At 47.2% G+C, this 24,878-nt stretch overlaps 1 protein-coding gene across 1 annotated transcript in view; it reads right to left on the bottom strand.

The window, feature by feature from the left end:
- LOC109875799 (multiple C2 and transmembrane domain-containing protein 1-like) overlaps positions 1-24,878 on the bottom strand; it is a 292,254-nt gene that overhangs the window by 266,041 nt on the left and 1,335 nt on the right.

Raw genomic sequence — 24,878 nt, forward strand, 5'->3', positions numbered from 1 at the left:
GAGGATGGAGACATAGAGGATGGTGACAGAGAGGATGGAGACAGAGAGGATGGAGACAGAGACAGAGAGGATGGAGACAGAGACAGAGAGGATGGAGACAGAGAGGATGGAGACAGAGGATGGAGACAGAGACAGAGAGGATGGAGACAGAGACAGAGAGGATGGAGACAGAGACAGAGGGGATGGAGACAGAGACAGAGAGGATGGAGACAGAGACAGAGGGGATGGAGACAGAGACAGAGAGGATGGAGACAGAGACAGAGAGGATGGAGACAGAGACAGAGAGGATGGACACAGAGACAGAGACAGAGAGGATGGAGACAGAGACAGAGACAGAGAGGATGGAGACAGAGACAGAGAGGATGGAGACAGAGACAGAGAGGATGGAGACAGAGACAGAGAGGATGGAGACAGAGACAGAGAGGATGGAGACAGAGACAGAGAGGATGGAGACAGAGACAGAGATGATGGAGACAGAGACAGAGGGGATGGAGACAGAGACAGAGAGGATGGAGACAGAGACAGAGAGGATGGAGACAGAGACAGAGGGGATGGAGACAGAGACAGAGAGGATGGAGACAGAGACAGAGAGGATGGAGACAGAGACAGAGAGGATGGAGACAGAGACAGAGAGGATGGAGACAGAGAGGATGGAGACAGAGACAGAGAGGATGGAGACAGAGACAGAGAGGATGGAGACAGAGACAGAGAGGATGGAGACAGAGACAGAGAGGATGGAGACAAAGAGGATGGAGACAGAGAGGATGGAGACAGAGAGGATGGAGACAGAGACAGAGGGGATGGAGACAGAGACAGAGAGGATGGAGACAGAGACAGAGAGGATGGAGACAGAGAGGATGGAGACAGAGACAGAGAGGATGGAGACAGAGACAGAGGGGATGGAGACAGAGACAGAGAGGATGGAGACAGAGAGGATGGAGACAGAGACAGAGGGGATGGAGACAGAGACAGAGAGGATGGAGACAGAGACAGAGGATGGAGACAGAGACAGAGAGGATGGAGACAGAGAGTATGGAGACAGAGACAGAGAGGATGGAGACAGAAACAGAGGGGAAGGAGACAGAGACAGAGAGGATGGAGACAGAGACAGAGGATGGAGACAGAGAGGATGGAGACAGAGAGGATGGAGACAGAGAGGATGGAGACAGAGACAGAGACAGAGAGGATGGAGACAGAGAGGATGGAGACAGAGACAGAGAGGATGGAGACAGAGACAGAGAGGATGGAGACAGAGACAGAGAGGATGGAGACAGAGACAGAGAGGATGGAGACAGAGACAGAGAGGATGGAGACAGAGACAGAGAGGATGGAGACAGAGACAGAGAGGATGGAGACAGAGACAGAGAGGATGGAGACAGAGAGGATGGAGACAGAGAGGACGGAGACAGAGAGGATGGCGACAGAGAGGATGGAGACAGAGACAGAGAGGATGGAGACAGAGACAGAGAGGATGGAGACAGAGACAGAGAGGATGGAGACAGAGACAGAGGGGATGGAGACAGAGACAGAGAGGATGGAGACAGAGACAGAGAGGATGGAGACAGAGACAGAGAGGATGGAGACAGAGACAGAGAGGATGGAGACAGAGACAGAGAGGATGGAGACAGAGACAGAGGATGGAGACAGAGGACAGAGAGGATGGAGACAGAGACAGAGAGGATGGAGACAGAGACAGAGGGGATGGAGACAGAGACAGAGAGGATGGAGACAGAGACAGAGAGGATGGAGACAGAGACAGAGAGGATGGAGACAGAGACAGAGAGGATGGAGACAGAGAGGATGGAGACAGAGACAGAGAGGATGGAGACAGAGAGGATGGAGACAGAGACAGAGAGGATGGAGACAGAGACAGAGGAGGATGGGAGACAGAGACAGAGAGGATGGAGACAAAGAGGATGGAGACAGAGAGGATGGAGACAGAGAGATGGAGACAGAGGAGAGGGATGGAGACAGAGACAGAGAGAGGGATGGAGACAGAGACAGAGAGGATGGAGACAGAGACAGAGGATGGAGACAGAGAGGATGGAGACAGAGAGGATGGAGACAGAGACAGAGAGGATGGAGACAGAGAGGATGGAGACAGAGACAGAGAGGATGGAGACAGAGACAGAGAGGATGGAGACAGAGACAGAGAGGATGGAGACAGAGACAGAGAGGATGGAGACAGAGACAGAGGGGATGGAGACAGAGACAGAGAGGATGGAGACAGAGACAGAGAGGATGGAGACAGAGACAGAGACAGAGAGGATGGAGACAGAGACAGAGACAGAGAGGATGGAGACAGAGGAGGATGGAGACAGAGACAGAGACAGAGAGGATGGAGACAGAGAGGATGGAGACAGAGACAGAGAGGATGGAGACAGAGACAGAGAGGATGGAGACAGAGACAGAGGATGGAGACAGAGACAGAGAGGATGGAGACAGAGACAGAGAGGATGGAGACAGAGACAGAGAGGATGGAGACAGAGACAGAGGGGATGGAGACAGAGACAGAGAGGATGGAGACAGAGACAGAGAGGATGGAGACAGAGACAGAGAGGATGGAGACAAAGAGGATGGAGACAGAGACAGAGGGGATGGAGACAGAGACAGAGAGGATGGAGACAGAGACAGAGGATGGAGACAGAGACAGAGAGGATGGAGACAGAGAGGATGGAGACAGAGACAGAGAGGATGGAGACAGAGACAGAGGGGATGGAGACAGAGACAGAGAGGATGGAGACAGAGAGGATGGAGACAGAGACAGAGAGGATGGAGACAGAGACAGAGAGGATGGAGACAGAGAGGATGGAGACAGAGACAGAGAGGATGGAGACAGAGAGGATGGAGACAGAGACAGAGAGGATGGAGACAGAGACAGAGAGGATGGAGACAGAGACAGAGAGGATGGAGACAGAGACAGAGAGGATGGAGACAAAGAGGATGGAGACAGAGAGGATGGAGACAGAGAGGATGGAGACAGAGACAGAGGGGATGGAGACAGAGACAGAGGATGGAGACAGAGACAGAGAGGATGGAGACAGAGAGGATGGAGACAGAGACAGAGAGGATGGAGACAGAGACAGAGGGGATGGAGACAGAGACAGAGAGGATGGAGACAGAGACAGAGGATGGAGACAGAGAGGATGGAGACAGAGAGGATGGAGACAGAGACAGAGAGGATGGAGACAGAGAGGATGGAGACAGAGACAGAGAGGATGGAGACAGAGACAGAGAGGATGGAGACAGAGACAGAGAGGATGGAGACAGAGACAGAGAGGATGGAGACAGAGACAGAGGGGATGGAGACAGAGACAGAGAGGATGGAGACAGAGACAGAGAGGATGGAGACAGAGACAGAGACAGAGAGGATGGAGACAGAGACAGAGACAGAGAGGATGGAGACAGAGACAGAGAGGATGGAGACAGAGACAGAGAGGATGGAGACAGAGACAGAGAGCATGGAGACAGAGACAGAGGATGGAGACAGAGACAGAGAGGATGGAGACAGAGACAGAGAGGATGGAGACAGAGACAGAGAGGATGGAGACAGAGACAGAGGGGATGGAGACAGAGACAGAGAGGATGGAGACAGAGACAGAGAGGATGGAGACAGAGACAGAGAGGATGGAGACAGAGACAGAGAGGATGGAGACAAAGAGGATGGAGACAGAGACAGAGGGGATGGAGACAGAGACAGAGAGGATGGAGACAGAGACAGAGGATGGAGACAGAGACAGAGAGGATGGAGACAGAGAGGATGGAGACAGAGACAGAGAGGATGGAGACAGAGACAGAGGGGATGGAGACAGAGACAGAGAGGATGGAGACAGAGAGGATGGAGACAGAGACAGAGGGGATGGAGACAGAGACAGAGAGGATGGAGACAGAGACAGAGGATGGAGACAGAGACAGAGAGGATGGAGACAGAGAGGATGGAGACAGAGACAGAGAGGATGGAGACAGAGACAGAGGGGATGGAGACAGAGACAGAGAGGATGGAGACAGAGACAGAGGATGGAGACAGAGAGGATGGAGACAGAGAGGATGGAGACAGAGACAGAGAGGATGGAGACAGAGAGGATGGAGACAGAGACAGAGAGGATGGAGACAGAGACAGAGAGGATGGAGACAGAGACAGAGAGGATGGAGACAGAGACAGAGAGGATGGAGACAGAGACAGAGAGGATGGAGACAGAGACAGAGAGGATGGAGACAGAGTGGATGGAGACAGAGAGGATGGAGACAGAGAGGATGGAGACAGAGACAGAGAGGATGGAGACAGAGACAGAGAGGATGGAGACAGAGACAGAGAGGATGGAGACAGAGACAGAGGGGATGGAGACAGAGACAGAGAGGATGGAGACAGAGACAGAGAGGATGGAGACAGAGACAGAGAGGATGGAGACAGAGACAGAGACAGAGAGGATGGAGACAGAGACAGAGACAGAGAGGATGGGACAGAGACAGAGACAGAGAGGATGGAGACAGAGACAGAGGATGGAGACAGAGACAGAGGATGGAGACAGAGACAGAGGATGGAGACAGAGACAGAGAGGATGGAGACAGAGACAGAGAGGATGGAGACAGAGACAGAGAGGATGGAGACAGAGACAGAGGGGATGGAGACAGAGACAGAGAGGATGGAGACAGAGACAGAGAGGATGGAGACAGAGACAGAGAGGATGGAGACAGAGACAGAGAGGATGGAGACAGAGAGGATGGAGACAGAGACAGAGAGGATGGAGACAGAGAGGATGGAGACAGAGACAGAGAGGATGGAGACAGAGACAGAGAGGATGGAGACAGAGACAGAGAGGATGGAGACAGAGACAGAGAGGATGGAGACAGAGACAGAGAGGATGGAGACAAAGAGGATGGAGACAGAGAGGATGGAGACAGAGAGGATGGAGACAGAGACAGAGGGGATGGAGACAGAGACAGAGAGGATGGAGACAGAGACAGAGGATGGAGACAGAGACAGAGAGGATGGAGACAGAGAGGATGGAGACAGAGACAGAGAGGATGGAGACAGAGACAGAGGGGATGGAGACAGAGACAGAGAGGATGGAGACAGAGACAGAGGATGGAGACAGAGAGGATGGAGACAGAGAGGATGGAGACAGAGACAGAGAGGATGGAGACAGAGAGGATGGAGACAGAGACAGAGAGGATGGAGACAGAGACAGAGAGGATGGAGACAGAGACAGAGAGGATGGAGACAGAGACAGAGAGGATGGAGACAGAGAGGATGGAGACAGAGAGGATGGAGACAGAGACAGAGGGGATGGAGACAGAGACAGAGAGGATGGAGACAGAGACAGAGGATGGAGACAGAGACAGAGAGGATGGAGACAGAGAGGATGGAGACAGAGACAGAGAGGATGGAGACAGAGACAGAGGATGGAGACAGCTGTGTACAGATATCCTCTGAACTGAGAACATCAGATGGGGACCAACACATCTCCGGGACAGCTTTCAGCCCGTGGCTGAAGTGACTGGTTGTAGTGACTGCAGTGCTCAGTATGGCAGAGGAAAGGGTCTAGACCAGGCGTCCACAGCTCTGGTCATTGAAAGCCACACCCACAGTCCTGCTGGTGACTGATTTCTACCTAGGAAAGCAGGTGTGTACACTCTCCAGACAAACTGAAACATCAGGTGTCATTGTCACCAAAACCAGAACACAAGAGTCTGAGGTGTGACGCTGTTCAAGCTCTATATCCAAACAAAGCAGAGCCACAGTCATTCTCACATGGGCTCGACTTTCATGTGCCTTGGACTGGCCATTCATCAAGTGGATACCAGTAGAGCTGGGGTAAAGTGGACGGGCTCAGAACCTGAAGTCAACAGATGAACATATCTGGGAATCTAGTTGATCCATTTCAATATGAAGAGGTCCTGTTGAAACACTTACCTCCCTGACAAGAAGCGATGTCAATGTCATGCCTAGTGTGATGACACATGCTGATTATGACTAATAATGAGCAAATGCATCTGTCAGTTCTCCTGTAGTTTGTCGGGCTGCCCATTTCACATGTTCAAGTAGATGATATGGGGTACAAAGAATAGATTTGACAATTTTCTGCTACATCAACAACCCATTCAGTCTAGTTGACACATTCACTGACACATTTTTCATGCCTCTGAATGCATTTGTGAGGTGTGCAAAGATACGCAAAGAAATGGGACTCCTGGGAATCTGAATGTTTATTATACACCTAGCAGATCTTCATTATACAAACAGAACACAATATCATAATGAGCCCTTCATATAGACCTGTAAAGATGATCAATGACACTCAACTGTGTCTTCTATGTCATGTACACCCAGACTTCTAAAATCCAATGGACAATATACACTGTGTAGTTACTGAAAATGTCCCACTTATTTTTTCCCTGTAATACATTGTGACTCTCAGAACTTGAAGTGAATTACTACCGCTCTCTCTCCAAACGACATTGTGAAAGGATGAGTGTTTAATGCTGTGGCTTGTTTTTTCCCATAAATTCTCATTTAATTTAGAAAGTTTTAGCTCAAACCTTGAGCTCGGAGAATCATTTAAAAAACGTGAAATGTTGCAGACAGCGCGCGCACACACACACACACACACACACACACACACACACACACACACACACACACACACACACACACACACACACACACACACACACACACACACACACATCAGCATTTCGGGTCCCTGCACAGCAAGGCCAAAGGCCCACAATGTTCTATTTAGTCTTTAAGGAATTGAATGTTCTGAGAGATATGAGGAAACAAAGGTTTAATAGAGGCTGAAAAATCTCAACATTCAGCAAAAACCTAACCCTACAAATAGCACTGTTGTGAGATTTGAAAAGCCACAGTCAGTCAATTAACAATATAATAATACAATTGGCAAAAATATTAATATTTCATTTACAATCTTTGGGTACTATGAGATTAGAAAGGTTCAGAACACATGTAAGGCATCACAGCACAGTTGAAATATATATGGCACATAGAAACCAAGAAAGGGTGGTCTACTGAGATAGGTGGAATGGACAGAGTAACTGAGGGCTGGGATAAAAACCTCATGATCTCTAACCGTTGTGATCGAAAACACCATACATCATGTACCTGTATACATGAGTACCTTTTAATGTGTGTTGTTTATATCAAACTATATTTATGTCATTTAATACTGTATATAAAAATACTATGTCTGTAAAATATATGAACAATGTACACTAAGCAGACAAAACAAAGAACACCTGCTCTTTTTTCTGCTTATGATCCCTTATTGATGTCACCTGTTAAATCCACTTCAAGCAGTGTAGATGAAGGGGAAGAGAGGTTAAAGAAGGATAACTAAGCCTTGAGACAATTGAGATATGGATTGTGTATGTGTGCCATTCGGATTTAAGTGCCTTTGAACAAGGTATGGTAGTAGATGCCAGGCGCACCGGTTTGTGTCAAGAACTGCAACGCTGCTGGGTTTTTCACGCTCAACAGTTTCCCGTGTGTGGTCCACAACCCAAAAGACATCCACCCAACTTGATACAACTGTGGGAAGCATTGTAGTCAACATGGGCCAGCTTCCCTGTGGAACACTTTCGACACCTTTTAGAGTCTATGCCCTACGAATTGAGCCTGTTCTGAGGGCAAAGGGTGGGGTGCAACTCAATATTAGGAAGGTGTTCCAAATGTGTGTTATACTCAGTGTATACTGTATGTAACAAAATAGCTGTAAAAAACTCAAGTGTAAAACAAAGTGACTTTTTTCCTCTCTATAGATGGGTGTGGGTTGGATGTGGCAATATGTTTCATTTATTTTAAGTATAATAACTATGGAGAGAGAGTTCCATGTAGCTGAAACCAGATTTGAAGTTGGCAAGGCAGTGGGGTTTGAGTAGGTATTGATGAGGATGCTTAAAGCCAACCTCTTCAGGAATAGAGGAAGCTGGTTGATGGCATGTTGAAGTTGGCAAGCCAGCGGGGTTTGAGTAGGTATTGATGAGGATGCTTAAAGCCAACCTCTTCAGGAATAGAGGAAGCTGATTGATGGCATGTTGAAGTTGGCAAGCCAGCGGGGTTTGAGTAGGTATTGATGAGGATGCTTAAAGCCAACCTCTTCAGGAATAGAGGAAGCTGGTTGATGGCATGTTGAAGTTGGCAAGCCAGCGGGGTTTGAGAAGGTATTGATGAGGATGCTTAAAGCCAACCTCTTCAGGAATAGAGGAAGCTGATTGATGGCATGTTGAAGTTGGCAAGCCAGCGGGGTTTGAGTAGGTATTGATGAGGATGCTTAAAGCCAACCTCTTCAGGAATAGAGGAAGCTGGTTGATGGCATGTTGAAGTTGGCAAGCCAGCGGGGTTTGAGTAGGTATTGATGAGGATGCTTAAAGCCAACCTCTTCAGGAATAGAGGAAGCTGGTTGATGGCATGTTGAAGTTGGCAAGCCAGCGGGGTTTGAGTAGGTATTGATGAGGATGCTTAAAGCCAACCTCTTCAGGAATAGAGGAAGCTGGTTGATGGCATGTTGAAGTTGGCAAGCCAGCGGGGTTTGAGTAGGTATTGATGAGGATGCTTAAAGCCAACCTCTTCAGGAATAGAGGAAGCTGGTTGATGGCATGTTGAAGTTGGCAAGCCAGCGGGGTTTGAGTAGGTATTGATGAGGATGCTTAAAGCCAACCTCTTCAGGAATAGAGGAAGCTGGTTGATGGCATGTTGAAGTTGGCAAGCCAGCAGGGTTTGAGTAGGTATTGATGAGGATGCTTAAAGCCAACTTCTTCAGGAATAGAGGAAGCTGGTTGATGGCATGTTGAAGTTGGCAAGCCAGCGGGGTTTGAGTAGGTATTGATGAGGATGCTTAAAGCCAACCTCTTCAGGAATAGAGGAAGCTGGTTGATGGCATGTTGAAGTTGGCAAGCCAACGGGGTTTGAGTAGGTATTGATGAGGATGCTTAAAGCCAACCTCTTCAGGAATAGAGGAAGCTGGTTGATGGCATGTTGAAGTTGGCAAGCCAGCGGGGTTTGAGTAGGTATTGATGAGGATGCTTAAAGCCAACCTCTTCAGGAATGGAGGAAGCTGGTTGATGGCATGTTGAAGTTGGCAAGCCAACGGGGTTTGAGTAGGTATTGATGAGGATGCTTAAAGCCAACCTCTTCAGGAATAGAGGAAGCTGGTTGATGGCATGTTGAAGTTGGCAAGCCAGCGGGGTTTGAGTAGGTATTGATGAGGATGCTTAAAGCCAACCTCTTCAGGAATGGAGGAAGCTGGTTGATGGCATGTTGAAGTTGGCAAGCCAGCGGGGTTTGAGTAGGTATTGATGAGGATGCTTAAAGCCAACCTCTTCAGGAATGGAGGAAGCTGGTTGATGGCATGTTGAAGTTGGCAAGCCAGCGGGGTTTGAGTAGGTATTGATGAGGATGCTTAAAGCCAACCTCTTCAGGAATAGAGGAAGCTGGTTGATGGCATGTTGAAGTTGGCAAGCCAGCGGGGTTTGAGTAGGTATTGATGAGGATGCTTAAAGCCAACCTCTTCAGGAATAGAGGAAGCTGGTTGATGGCATGTTGAAGTTGGCAAGCCAGCGGGGTTTGAGTAGGTATTGATGAGGATGCTTAAAGCCAACCTCTTCAGGAATAGAGGAAGCTGGTTGATGGCATGTTGAAGTTGGCAAGCCAGCGGGGTTTGAGTAGGTATTGATGAGGATGCTTAAAGCCAACCTCTTCAGGAATAGAGGAAGCTGGTTGATGGCATGTTGAAGTTGGCAAGCCAACGGGGTTTGAGTAGGTATTGATGAGGATGCTTAAAGCCAACCTCTTCAGGAATAGAGGAAGCTGGTTGATGGCATGTTGAAGTTGGCAAGCCAGCGGGGTTTGAGTAGGTATTGATGAGGATGCTTAAAGCCAACCTCTTCAGGAATAGAGTAAGCTGGTTGATGGCATGTTGAAGTTGGCAAGCCAGCGGGGTTTGAGTAGGTATTGATGAGGATGCTTAAAGCCAACCTCTTCAGGAATAGAGGAAGCTGATTGATGGCATGTTGAAGTTGGCAAGCCAGCGGGGTTTGAGTAGGTATTGATGAGGATGCTTAAAGCCAACCTCTTCAGGAATAGAGGAAGCTGGTTGATGGCATGTTGAAGTTGGCAAGCCAGCGGGGTTTGAGTAGGTATTGATGAGGATGCTTAAAGCCAACCTCTTCAGGAATGGAGGAAGCTGGTTGATGGCATGTTGAAGTTGGCAAGCCAGCGGGGTTTGAGTAGGTATTGATGAGGATGCTTAAAGCCAACCTCTTCAGGAATAGAGGAAGCTGGTTGATGGCATGTTGAAGTTGGCAAGCCAGCGGGGTTTGAGTAGGTATTGATGAGGATGCTTAAAGCCAACCTCTTCAGGAATAGAGGAAGCTGGTTGATGGCATGTTGAAGTTGGCAAGCCAGCGGGGTTTGAGTAGGTATTGATGAGGATGCTTAAAGCCAACCTCTTCAGGAATAGAGGAAGCTGGTTGATGGCATGTTGAAGTTGGCAAGCCAGTGGGGTTTGAGTAGGTATTGATGAGGATGCTTAAAGCCAACCTCTTCAGGAATAGAGGAAGCTGGTTGATGGCATGTTGAAGTTGGCAAGCCAGCGGGGTTTGAGTAGGTATTGATGAGGATGCTTAAAGCCAACCTCTTCAGGAATAGAGGAAGCTGGTTGATGGCATGTTGAAGTTGGCAAGCCAGCGGGGTTTGAGTAGGTATTGATGAGGATGCTTAAAGCCAACCTCTTCAGGAATAGAGGAAGCTGGTTGATGGCATGTTGAAGTTGGCAAGCCAGCGGGGTTTGAGTAGGTATTGATGAGGATGCTTAAAGCCAACCTCTTCAGGAATAGAGGAAGCTGGTTGATGGCATGTTGAAGTTGGCAAGCCAGCGGGGTTTGAGTAGGTATTGATGAGGATGCTTAAAGCCAACCTCTTCAGGAATAGAGGAAGCTGGTTGATGGCATGTTGAAGTTGGCAAGCCAGCGGGGTTTGAGTAGGTATTGATGAGGATGCTTAAAGCCAACCTCTTCAGGAATAGAGGAAGCTGGTTGATGGCATGTTGAAGTTGGCAAGCCAGCGGGGTTTGAGTAGGTATTGATGAGGATGCTTAAAGCCAACCTCTTCAGGAATAGAGGAAGCTGGTTGATGGCATGTTGAAGTTGGCAAGCCAACGGGGTTTGAGTAGGTATTGATGAGGATGCTTAAAGCCAACCTCTTCAGGAATAGAGGAAGCTGGTTGATGGCATGTTGAAGTTGGCAAGCCAGCGGGGTTTGAGTAGGTATTGATGAGGATGCTTAAAGCCAACCTCTTCAGGAATAGAGGAAGCTGGTTGATGGCATGTTGAAGTTGGCAAGCCAGCGGGGTTTGAGTAGGTATTGATGAGGATGCTTAAAGCCAACCTCTTCAGGAATAGAGGAAGCTGATTGATGGCATGTTGAAGTTGGCAAGCCAGCGGGGTTTGAGTAGGTATTGATGAGGATGCTTAAAGCCAACCTCTTCAGGAATAGAGGAAGCTGGTTGATGGCATGTTGAAGTTGGCAAGCCAGCGGGGTTTGAGTAGGTATTGATGAGGATGCTTAAAGCCAACCTCTTCAGGAATAGAGGAAGCTGGTTGATGGCATGTTGAAGTTGGCAAGCCAGCGGGGTTTGAGTAGGTATTGATGAGGATGCTTAAAGCCAACCTCTTCAGGAATAGAGGAAGCTGGTTGATGGCATGTTGAAGTTGGCAAGCCAGCGGGGTTTGAGTAGGTATTGATGAGGATGCTTAAAGCCAACCTCTTCAGGAATAGAGGAAGCTGGTTGATGGCATGTTGAAGTTGGCAAGCCAGCGGGGTTTGAGTAGGTATTGATGAGGATGCTTAAAGCCAACCTCTTCAGGAATAGAGGAAGCTGGTTGATGGCATGTTGAAGTTGGCAAGCCAGTGGGGTTTGAGTAGGTATTGATGAGGATGCTTAAAGCCAACCTCTTCAGGAATAGAGGAAGCTGGTTGATGGCATGTTGAAGTTGGCAAGCCAGCGGGGTTTGAGTAGGTATTGATGAGGATGCTTAAAGCCAACCTCTTCAGGAATAGAGGAAGCTGGTTGATGGCATGTTGAAGTTGGCAAGCCAGCGGGGTTTGAGTAGGTATTGATGAGGATGCTTAAAGCCAACCTCTTCAGGAATAGAGGAAGCTGGTTGATGGCATGTTGAAGTTGGCAAGCCAGCGGGGTTTGAGTAGGTATTGATGAGGATGCTTAAAGCCAACCTCTTCAGGAATAGAGGAAGCTGGTTGATGGCATGTTGAAGTTGGCAAGCCAGCGGGGTTTGAGTAGGTATTGATGAGGATGCTTAAAGCCAACCTCTTCAGGAATAGAGGAAGCTGGTTGATGGCATGTTGAAGTTGGCAAGCCAGCGGGGTTTGAGTAGGTATTGATGAGGATGCTTAAAGCCAACCTCTTCAGGAATAGAGGAAGCTGGTTGATGGCATGTTGAAGTTGGCAAGCCAGCGGGGTTTGAGTAGGTATTGATGAGGATGCTTAAAGCCAACCTCTTCAGGAATAGAGGAAGCTGGTTGATGGCATGTTGAAGTTGGCAAGCCAGCGGGGTTTGAGTAGGTATTGATGAGGATGCTTAAAGCCAACCTCTTCAGGAATAGAGGAAGCTGGTTGATGGCATGTTGAAGTTGGCAAGCCAGCGGGGTTTGAGTAGGTATTGATGAGGATGCTTAAAGCCAACATCTTCAGGAATAGAGGAAGCTGGTTGATGGCATGTTGAAGTTGGCAAGCCAGCGGGGTTTGAGTAGGTATTGATGAGGATGCTTAAAGCCAACCTCTTCAGGAATAGAGGAAGCTGGTTGATGGCATGTTGAAGTTGGCAAGCCAGCGGGGATTGAGTAGGTATTGATGAGGATGCTTAAAGCCAACCTCTTCAGGAATAGAGGAAGCTGGTTGATGGCATGTTGAAGTTGGCAAGCCAGCGGGGTTTGAGTAGGTATTGATGAGGATGCTTAAAGCCAACCTCTTCAGGAATAGAGGAAGCTGGTTGATGGCATGTTGAAGTTGGCAAGCCAGCGGGGTTTGAGTAGGTATTGATGAGGATGCTTAAAGCCAACCTCTTCAGGAATAGAGGAAGCTGGTTGATGGCATGTTGAAGTTGGCAAGCCAGCGGGGTTTGAGTAGGTATTGATGAGGATGCTCTTCAGGAATAGAGGAAGCTGGTTGATGGCATGTTGAAGTTGGCAAGCCAGCGGGGTTTGAGTAGGTATTGATGAGGATGCTTAAAGCCAACCTCTTCAGGAATAGAGGAAGCTGGTTGATGGCATGTTGAAGTTGGCAAGCCAGCGGGGTTTGAGTAGGTATTGATGAGGATGCTTAAAGCCAACCTCTTCAGGAATAGAGGAAGCTGGTTGATGGCATGTTGAAGTTGGCAAGCCAGCGGGGTTTGAGTAGGTATTGATGAGGATGCTCTTCAGGAATAGAGGAAGCTGGTTGATGGCATGTTGAAGTTGGCAAGCCAGCGGGGTTTGAGTAGGTATTGATGAGGATGCTTAAAGCCAACCTCTTCAGGAATAGAGGAAGCTGGTTGATGGCATGTTGAAGTTGGCAAGCCAGTGGGGTTTGAGTAGGTATTGATGAGGATGCTTAAAGCCAACCTCTTCAGGAATAGAGGAAGCTGGTTGATGGCATGTTGAAGTTGGCAAGCCAGCGGGGTTTGAGTAGGTATTGATGAGGATGCTCTTCAGGAATAGAGGAAGCTGGTTGATGGCATGTTGAAGTTGGCAAGCCAGCGGGGTTTGAGTAGGTATTGATGAGGATGCTCTTCAGGAATAGAGGAAGCTGGTTGATGGCATGTTGAAGTTGGCAAGCCAGCGGGGTTTGAGTAGGTATTGATGAGGATGCTCTTCAGGAATAGAGGAAGCTGGTTGATGGCATGTTGAAGTTGGCAAGCCAGCGGGGTTTGAGTAGGTATTGATGAGGATGCTCTTCAGGAATAGAGGAAGCTGGTTGATGGCATGTTGAAGTTGGCAAGCCAGCGGGGTTTGAGAAGGTATTGATGAGGATGCTCTTCAGGAATAGAGGAAGCTGGTTGATGGCATGTTGAAGTTGGCAAGCCAGCGGGGTTCGTGGAGTTTACTTTTTATTGTAATGTTTTATTGAGCCTGTCATAACATTTAGTTTAGTGTCCTGGTTCAGCTCCCTCACATGGGCAAGTCAGAATACCCTAGAGAGTTGTGCAGGTCAGTGGTAAAATTGTAGGGAGTAACCAAAATGCACTCTGAGACATGCAAGAGGGGTAAAGGAATAATCATTTTTTTAAACTAGCCCAGACTGAACCACCAATATGTAATACCGCCATTATGATGCAGACTCTGGTCTGTCCCTTACAAAAAAACAAACACATTATTTCACATGTGGAAAATCACATTACATGAAGTTTCACTTGTGAAACCATGTGAAATTGTGTTTTTGAAGAAATTCACAGTTTTTCCGTTAGGGTTATACCTCTTAAAATCAAGAAAGCCATTAACAGTTTTGTACCGGTATCAGTACAGCTTTAAAATATTATTTTTTGGTGTGATTTGTGTTTATCTTGTATAGTACGGCTCTAATAGATTTTTGTGACACTTATCTTGTGTATACTGTGTAAGCATTTGTATCTGTCATGTGTGAATGTTGTTGTTTATATGTTTACTATACAATTTGATCTTATCCGACTTGCCATATGTCACGACTTCGACGTCACCGGCTTTCTAGTCACCACCGATCCATGTTTCATTTTCGTTTTGTTTTGTCTTTATTATACTCAACTGGTTTCTATTCCATTAATTAATGTTCCTTATTTAACCCTCTGGCTTCCCTCTCTATTTTGTGCGTTATTGTTTGTCATCGGCCTTCCATTTCACCTGTCTCCTCTTTTTTTGAAGAAGAAGAAGGATGGAGGTTTGCGCCCGTGTATTGACTACCGAGGTTTTAATCAGATCACTGTAAAATACAGTTACCCACTACCTCTCATAGCCAGTATGACAGAGTCATTGCGCGGGGCGCGCTTCTTCACAAAATGGGACCTCAGGAGCGCTTACAACCTGGTGCGTATCAAGGGGGGATGAATGGAAGAGTGGGATGAGTGGAAGACAGCATTATGAGTATCTCCTCAAGTCATACGAGTTAATGAATGCTCCATCAGTCTTCCAATCCTTTGTAGATGAGATTTTCAGAGACCTGCACGGCCAGGGTGTAGTGGTGTATATAGATGACATTCTAATATACTCCGCTACATGCGCCGAGCATGTGTCTCTGGTGCGCAAGGTGCTTGGTCGACTGTTGGAGCATGACCTGTAAGTCAAGGCTGAGAAATGTCTGTTCTTCCAACAGTCCATCTCCTTCCCAGGGTACCGCTTTTCCACGTCAGGGGTGGAGATGCCGTGAGTAATTGGCCGACTACAACCACGGTAAAGGAGGTGCAGCGGTTCTTAGGGTTTGCCAACTGCTACCGGGAGGGGTTTCGGTCAGGTAGCTGCTCACATTACCTCCTTGCTGAAGGGGGGACCTGTGTGACTGCAGTGGTCAGCTGAGGCAGACAGGGCTTTTAGTCAACTGAAGGCTCTGTGCTGGCTCATCCTGATCCCTCCTTAGCATTTATAGTTGAGGTGGATGCATCTGAGGCTGGGGCTGGGATAGGGGCTGTGCTATCTCAGCGCTCGGGTACTCCACTAAGGCTCCGCCCCTTCGCTTCCTTTTCAAAACCTTTATTTAACTAGGCAAGTGAGTTAAGAACAAATTCTTATTTTCAATGACGGCCTAGGAACAGTGGGTTAACTGCCTGTTCAGGGGCAGAATGACAGATTTGTAACTTGTCAGCTAGGGGATTTGAACTTGCAGCCTTCTGGTTACTAGTCCAACGCTCTAACCACTAGGCTACCCTGCCGCCCCATTTGGGCAGCTAGGAGACTGAACCCTCGCCAGGCGAGGTGGACCATGTTTTTCACCCGCTTTATTTTCACTCTATCCTACAGACCAGGTTCCCAAAACATGAAGGCAGATGCACTGTCCCGGATGTATGACACGGAGGAGCGGTCCACGAATCCCACTCCCATAATTCCAGCTTCTTGCCTGGTGGCACCGGTGGTATGGGAGGTGGATGCGGACATCGAGTGGGAGTCACGTGCAGAGCCCACTCCCCCACAGGTCCAGTTGGGCGTCTGTACGTTCCGTTTGATGTCCACGATCGTTTGATCTGTTGGGCCCACGCGTCACCCTCCTCTGGTCATCCTGGCATCGGTCGGACAGTGCGCTGTCTTGCTGGAAAATACTGGTGGCCCACGTTAGCTAAGGACGTGAGGGTTTATGTTTCCTCCTGCTCGGTGTGCGCACAGTGCAAGGCACCTAGACACCTGCCCAGAGGGAAATTACAGCCCCTTCCCGTTCCACAACGACCATGGTCACACCTTTCGGTGGATTTCGTGACGAATCTTCCCCTGTCATGGGGTAATACCACAATCCTGGTCGTTGTGGATCGGTTTTATAAGTCCTGCCATCTCCTTCCTTTTCCCGGTCTCCCTATGGCTCTACAGACTGCAGAGGCCCTGTTCACCCACGTATTCCGGCACTACGGGGTACCTGAAGATATAGTTTCTGATTGGGGTCCCCAATTCACGTCTGGAAGGCGTTAATGGAACACGTGGGGGTCTCGGTCAGCCTCACCTCAGGTTTTCACCCGAGAGTAACGGGCAGGTGGAGAGAGTCAACCAGGATGTGGGTAGGCTTCTGCGGGCATATTGCCAGGTCCGGCCGGGGGAGTGGTCGCCTTTTATCCCCTGGGCGGAGATGGCCCAAATCTCCCTTCGCCATTCTACTAACCTATCCCCTTTTCAGTGTGTGCTGGGTTATCAGCCGGTCGTGGCACCGTGGCATTAGAGCCAGATCGAGGCTCCTACGGTGGATGAATGGTTTCGGCACTCAGAGGCGACATGGGACGCTGCTCATGTGCGTCTACAACAGGCCATCAGGCGGCAGAAGGCGAGTGCCGACCGCCACCGCAGTGAGGTCCTGGTGTATGCACCGGGGGAACGGGTCTGGCTTTCGACCCGAAACCTTCGCCTGCCCTGCCGGAAGCTGGGTTCGCGGTTTGTGGGGCCATTTAAAGTCCTGAGGAGATTGAACAAGGTTTGTTATAGGTTACAACTCCCTCCTAATTACCGTATTAACCCCTCGTTCCATGTGTCTCTCCTCAGGCCAGTGGTGGCTTGTCCGCTCCAGCAGTCTGAGGTGTGGGAGGTTCCTCCACCCCCTATGGACATCGAGGGGGCCCCGGCGTATACTGTGCGAGCCATCATGGACTCAACACGTCGGGCGAGGGGCCTTCAGTACCTCGTGGAGTGGGAGGGGTACAGTCCGGAGGAGAGATGCTGGGTGCCGGTGGAGGACATCCTGTACCATTCCTTACTGCAGGAATTTCACCGTCTCCACCCGGATCGTCCTGCACCTCGTCGTCCCCGGGGCCGGTGTCGGCGTGCTGCTGGAGCCGCGCGCCGACACCGAAGTTGGTGCCTCCTTGTTTGGGCGGCGGTCGACGTCACAGGCTTTCTAGCTGCCACCGATCAACATTTCTTTTTCCATTTGTTTTGTCTTGATTGTACACACCTGGTTTCCATTACGTTAATATTTATTCCCTATTTAACCCTCTGGTTCCCACATGGTTTTGTACGCGTTTGTTCTTAAGTGGTCGCTCTTGTGTCGAGCTGGAATATTTTCCTGTATGGAATTAGTTTGTGATTTATTCGAGTAAAGTATGTTTTTACTAAGTTCTGTGTCCTGCGCCTGACTCCGTCCTACCCGCTGCACACTGACACTTGACACCTGGAGGGAAGCTAAAGTTATTCCTCTACCCAAGAATAGTAAAGCCCCCTTTACTGGCTCAAATAGCCAACCAATCAGCCTGTTACCAACCCTTAGTAAACTTCTGGATAAAATTGTGTTTGACCAGATACAATGTATTTCACAGTAAACAAATTGAGAACAGAATTTCAGCATGCTTATAGGGAAGGACACTCATCAAGCACAGCACTTACACAAACGACTGATTGGCTGAGAGAAATTGATGATAAAATGATGGGGGCTGTCTTAGACTTCAGTGCAGCTTTTGACATTATCAATCAGTCTGCTGCTGGAAAAATGTATGTGTTATAGCTTTACACCCCCTGCCATAATGTGGATAAAGAGTTACTTGTCTAAAAAAGCACAGCAGGTGTTCATTAATGGAAGCCTCTCAAATATATTCCAGTTAGAATCAGGAATTCCCCAGGGTCTCTGTTTAGGCCCCTTGCTTTTTTCAATTTTTACTAACGACATGTCACTGACTTTGAGTAGAGCCAGAGTGCCTATGTATGCAGATGACTAAACACTATACACATTAGCAACTGAAATGATTGCAACACTCAACAAAGAGCTGCAGTTAGTTTCAGAGTGGGTGGCAATGAATAAGTTAGCCCTAAATATTTCTAAAACTAAATGCATTGTATTTGGAACAAAACACTCACTATACCCTAAACCTCAATTAAATCTTGTAATAAATCATGTGGAAATTGAGCACGTTGATGACTAAACTACTTGGAGTAACCCTAGATTGTAAACTGTCATGGTCAAAACATATCGATGCAGTAGTAGCTAAGATGGGGAGAAGTCTGTCTATAATAAAGCGATGCTCTGCCTTGACAACACTATCAAGGCAGGTCCTACAGGCCCTAGTTTTGTCGCACCTTGACTACTGTTCAGTCGTCTGGTCAGGTGCCACAAATAAGGACTTAGGAAAATTGCAAATGGCTCAGAACAGAGCCGCACAGCTGGCCCTTGGATGTACAGAGAGAGCTAATATTAATATTATGCATGTCAATCTCTCCTGGCTCAAAGTGCAGGAGAGATTGACCTCATCACTTATTTTATTTATGAGAGCTATTGACATGTTGAATGCACCGAGCTGTCTGTCTAAACTACTGGCACACAGCTCGGACACCCATGCATATGCCACAAGACATGCCACAAGAGGTCTCTTCACAGTCCCCAAGTCCAGGACAGACTATGGGAGGCACACAGTACTACATAGAGCCATGACAACATGGAACTCTATTCCACATCAAGTAACTGACAAAACCAGTAAAATTAGATTTTAAAATAGATTAAAAAAAACACCTTATGGAACAGCGGGGATTGTGAAGCAGCGTAAACATTGACACAGACAAACACACACAATAACATACGCACTATACAAACACATGGATTTAGTACTGTAGATATGTGGTAGTGGTGGAGTAGGGGCCTGAGGGCACATAGTGTGTTGTGAAATCTGTGAATGTATTGTAATATTTTTCAAATTGTATAAACTGCCAAAATTTTGCTGGACCCCAGGAAGAGTAGCTGCTGCTTTGGCAATTGGGATTCATAATAAATACGAATACAAAACAACCGGCCGTGACAGGGAGTCCCATAGGACGGCGCACAATTGGCCCAGTGTCGTCCGGGTTAGGGGATGGTTTGGCCGGGGGGGTTTCTTGTTTCATTGCACTCTAGCGACTCCTTGTGAAGGGCCGGGCACCCGCAGGCTGACATCAGTTGAACGGTGTTTCCTCTGACACATTGGTGCAGATGGCTTCTGGGTTAGGCGGGCGGGTGTTGACTCGACCTTCGCCTCTCCCGAGCCCATTGGGGAATTGCAGCGATGAGACAAGATCGTGATTGAAATTGGGAGAAAAAGGGGGTAAAATACAGAAAACAAAAAGAACATAGGACAATGGCAGTCTATTTTCTTGCCGACGTGGCCTCGTCAGGATGCCGCCTGGCATGCTTCTCTTTTTCCGCTGGTTCCTATTTCGAGTCCCAGGGAATAGGGCCTGGTCCGGAGTGCGCAGAAAGTCCAGAGCTGCCGACTCCTTGACATTTTCAACCAAATCGAGATTAGTGATCACTGACGTCCAGAAGCAATTTTCGGTCATAGGAAATGGTGGCAGAGACATTAACGTAACTTCGGCTATTCTTGGATGCTATTTAAGTAAAATCTTCACTGCCCACTGCATACCTACTTGATTGTTTAGGTGAAGGTGTCCTATAACACTGTGCCAACTGGCAATTTTTTTCTGTTGTTTGGATTTTCTTACATAACATATTTGACACATTGGACACAAACACAAATGGTTATCGAACTCGGCCACTTGCAGCGGTCTCTAGTTTTCTTTCTGTTTAATTATTGAAACGTGTTCCTGGATAAAATGGTGAACTGCACTGACCTGCTGGGGGTGTCAGCTTCTCACATCAGGGAAATACTGTCATCTACTGGTCATCTTTAAAGGTAAAATGTGTCTAGTGCACCATGAATGGCATTTAAACAAGACAGAATCAATCAAATCAAATGGAAATAATTTGCAATGCATCGATCAAAGTAATGCATTTAATTTATATTGGCTTAATATGTCAACAACATTTATTGATCTTGAATCCATTTATTGATCCTGAATCGCATCGCAATGTCTGCATTTGATTCCAAATCTGCCAATTGAAAAACGCATTTTCTCATTTCGACAACGGATCTCCGTCCCCCAGCAGGAAACCTAATTTCTTAATTTTGATCCTAGTTGGCTTTCATAGGTATGGGTGTCATGGCAACTAAATAAACAAACACTTGCCTTCATGACCTAAACGGAGAGAGATTTTCGATGTGATGACTATGACGAGTGAGGAGTGAGGAGCTGGTAAGAGCCTGTCGTCGCGAGTTACTATTTTAAGAGCTTTAACTGTACATTTGATCACATGTAGAAGTGAGGCCGTCTTTATATCACTAAATATGCACGTATCGTGAAATGTTGTATTGGTACTCTTGAATATGGTCCCCGTCCTCAAATGTACAGTTAAATAGACCGAGCTGACAAGGTACAAAATCTGTCGTTCTGCCCTTGAACAGGCACTGTTCCTAGGCCGTCATTGAAAATAAGAATTTGTTCTTAACTGACTTGCCTAGTAAAATAAAGGTTAAAAAAAAATATGATACCTACTTTTTTGCCAGGGGGGTTTAAATCGTCACGAGAAAAAAGGTGAAAAACGTCACGGGTAGGCGTGTCCGAGCATATGGCCCAGTCCGAGCATAGAAAATGACGCCTTATGTATCAAAAAAGTTACGATGAGTGTAAAAAAACACAAAATAGCAGAATTTGTCATCAACCCCTAAAACGTCTGCCTTCTGCTGCAGCGCCATCTAAGCATACATGGACTACACATATGTCCTCTGCCTCGACGACGGTGGAGTATTATCAGCAGCACCTGTATTTCTACGAAAGAAATGCGTTAACTTATGTAATTTTTCTGTTTAAATTAAATCTTTCTTTAATTTTCTTTTCTCTGCCCCTGCTCTGAAAGCGCCTCATTGTAGCAGCTTAATTTCAATGAAAGTCATGTCATACAATCATATCGCATGAAGCATTGCAATGCAACTCTGTCAGGGTGGAACAGTCTATTATTATGAAATAGTCCATGGGTGGTTAATGACAGTACCACACTACGATTATAAGAATATGAAATATATGTACATTTATGGGAAGCAATTATCAATCCATTTTTCGGCTGTATGGTATCATTTATTTTCTTGGAGGCCCTTTTGTGTCACCAATGTGTCCTCATTAAGGCACTGCATCTCAGTACAAGAGGTGTCACTGTAGTCCCTGGTTCGAATCCAGGCTGCATCACATCTAGCTGTGATTGGGAGTCCCATAGGGCGTTGCACAATTGGCCCAGCGTCGTCTGGGTTTGGCCGGGGTTAACTGTCATTGTAAATAATAATTTGTTCTTAACTGACCTGCCTATTTAAATACATTTTAAATAAAACACATTTCAAAAATAATTAGCCTGGGCACAGTGCCCAGGCAAAACCCCCTCCATTACTTTGCAACTTTGAAGCTTCAAAGGAAGCATTTCCTCAATGGCTGATGGAAATGCCATCTGATGGCTTTTCTGTAGAAGGGCTGTAAAGTCGCTATGGATAAGAGTGTCTACTAAATGACTCAAATGTAAATTCAGATCCTTTTTCTTGAAGTACCCTTCACCCTGTCACCTGAATGCAGTGTGTCTCAAAGATTAAATGGATAAGAGGTCCTTGGCACAGGGGAAAAGTGCACTTCAGTTAGTATGTGTGCCAAATCGCTTACACAAGCACCTGGATGTCAGACTGAGTTGTATACAACAAGTCTACTGTTCTGTAGAGGCTAAAGCCAGAAACACTGCGGAGAGGTGGGAGTCTACTCTTGGCTGAATGGACCTCGTCTACAGCAGGGTTCAAAAAGTTCCTATAAAATGTAGGCATAGGACCCTCCCAAGATAAGCTTTTTTCCCCATTAGATTTTGTGGAAGTGTAATAATGAGATGGGAATTAAAGGCAATTCATGTTCTGCCACAAGTAGCCTAACATTCACAGCCACAAAATTGAGAGTGTACAATAGGCCTACCATGATGGCGTTGACATCAAAGCAAGTTCCATGACTGGTAGTGCATCACGTCACTGAAACTTGCATTTAGTCTACCTGTCCTTTCCGGCCGTTTACAGTAGAGATCCTTTGAACGAATTGGGGGCGATGAAACAATGGAGCCCCATTCATTTTCATTGAAGGGAAGCGAAGAGGGCGGGGACCATTGGGAGCTTGACCAGAACTTAAGTTAGGGAAAGCTGAACTTTTATCGCATACTCCACAATATCGCGTTGCAATTGACCAATCGAAGCTCACTATAGTTTTCTGCACCTACTGGATTGGCTGTTGATACCTAGCACTACCTAACCTGCTTGCTAGCACCGACATGAGGGCGACGCTAGCATGGCTATCCGAATTAACGTGTTCAAAGGATCTCGGCCATCACACTATGCAACCGGCAGTCCCCTAGCCAGATAGCCTCACCCTGATGTGGGTGCTAACAAGCAAGCTAGGTAGTGATAAGTATCAACAGCCATTGTCAGACAATCCAGAAGAGGTTGGAAGCTTTGGTGAGCTTTAATTGGTCACTCGTTCAGCTTTCCCCAACTTTAGTCCAGCCCTGTTCAAAGAAAACATTGCTCAAAGGTCCCCTGCCCAATCCGCAACTCTGAAAAGGGTGAAATTGAGGCCCACAATTCAGGGCATTCCTGCATGTGGGCATTCCTGTCAGGAACTGTTTTCCCGCAGTTCCGTTAAAGACAGCGAGAGCAGGTGTTCGGCAGGAGGGAGCGTAGGACACTGTGTGCTAGCTTAGCCAGCCAGTCCTAAAGAGGACTCCGGTACACAACAGGCGGGGGCGACACCGTGTGCTAACTACCTATCACGCTAGCTAGTACACGGTGTCACTAACTATCAACCTGGCTAACACACAGTGTCACTTACTATCATGCTAGCTAGTACATGGTGTCGCCCTAGCCTCCGGTCTGCTGTGCTAGCGGGAGGCGGGGACGACCGGTAGACAGTGTCCTTCGGTCCTGCCTGTAGGTCACCTTTTTCCCGCTCCTGCCAGTCTACCGGTGTCACTCCCGCTAGTTAGCAAGGGTGTTTATGCAGGAACCAATGGGGTTCCCGAAAGGGGGGTGGTCCTGCAGATGCAGGAATGCCTCGAATTGCGGACTGCAGTTGCACACTATTGGCATCTCTAGCTTTCCTTCCATTGAAAGTGAAAGGCTTCAGATGTTTCACCATGGGATGCAACTGTGTAGTGTGAAATTAGCCAGTGGCGGTCGGTGCAGTTTAAGATTTGCCTTAATTCTGTAACAGCATATTGGATGACTGTCATTCAGATTCCATTCACCCAGCACAGTGTAACTGTAATAGGTTGAGGCTACCACATGATACTCAAAATGTTCACATACCCATCATGATGTTGCTACAACCTAGTCTACGAATGAAAGTTTATAACATGGTCAAGAGACAAATTGGAATGATCATGGTGAAAGGCTGTGGCACATTCAATGCCATCTTGCACACTCTTGCCTGCATCTAGCTGATCTAGGGTGTAATTATTAGTCCAACAGTTGCAAACAAGTGTTTCTATTGGACAAATTCAGGTGGATTTATCCCAGTTTTGTTCTGTTTGCTTCTGTTTAAGAAATGTTTTTCAACAGAATCGGCAGAATGAATACACTGCTGATCACCACCGGCACACACAGTTCACTTTCATAGCATAACACAGCATGATCACTTTGCTTGTTGTATAAGTCCCACTTGCATTTACACGCTCTCCTCCTCTCACCTTTTCTTTTTGCTTGTGGACTTCAGTGCACAACACAACAGCTGTCTTTGACCAGGCAGAAAAACCTTTCCAAGCCACAGCGGTTATGGTATGAAGGTGTGGCTTGGAAATGTTTTTCTGCCTGGTCACAGACAGCTGTCTGCCTTTCACCACAGCCTACATTGTTGTCAATTTCACCATATTAGCTAACCATATTAGTCATAATCAGCATATCTACTAGAACTAATGTGTTAGTAAACACGCTACCATCATGCAATAGAGTTTACAGCAAGCAGTTTAGAAGTTACACCGGCAGGCCCCAGTGGCAATAAATTAATACAACCAGAAGCTTACCTTGACTTGGAATAGTTCCAGTATTGGCTAGCCAGCTAGCTAACATAAATAGCATTCCTCTCTGCTTGAGCCAGGTGTTGGGTAGGCTAAATTAGTTAGCTGCATTAGCTAGCTAAGTAAGTGAAAGTTAAAAAAATACAATGAAATATAGCTAGATCTCTTTCTCACTCTGCTGCTTTTTCTTACTTTTTGAGGAAATTAATTTGTTAAAAATTGTTCAACTATTGACTTTCTCTCTTTTTGAGTCAACTACTCACCACATTTCATGCACTGCAATACTAGCTAGCTAACTAGTTAGCTTAAATTTATGCTTTGAGTACT

The sequence above is a fragment of the Oncorhynchus kisutch genome, linkage group LG3 (assembly GCF_002021735.2).
Source record: "Oncorhynchus kisutch isolate 150728-3 linkage group LG3, Okis_V2, whole genome shotgun sequence".
NCBI classification, from domain to species: domain Eukaryota; kingdom Metazoa; phylum Chordata; class Actinopteri; order Salmoniformes; family Salmonidae; genus Oncorhynchus; species Oncorhynchus kisutch.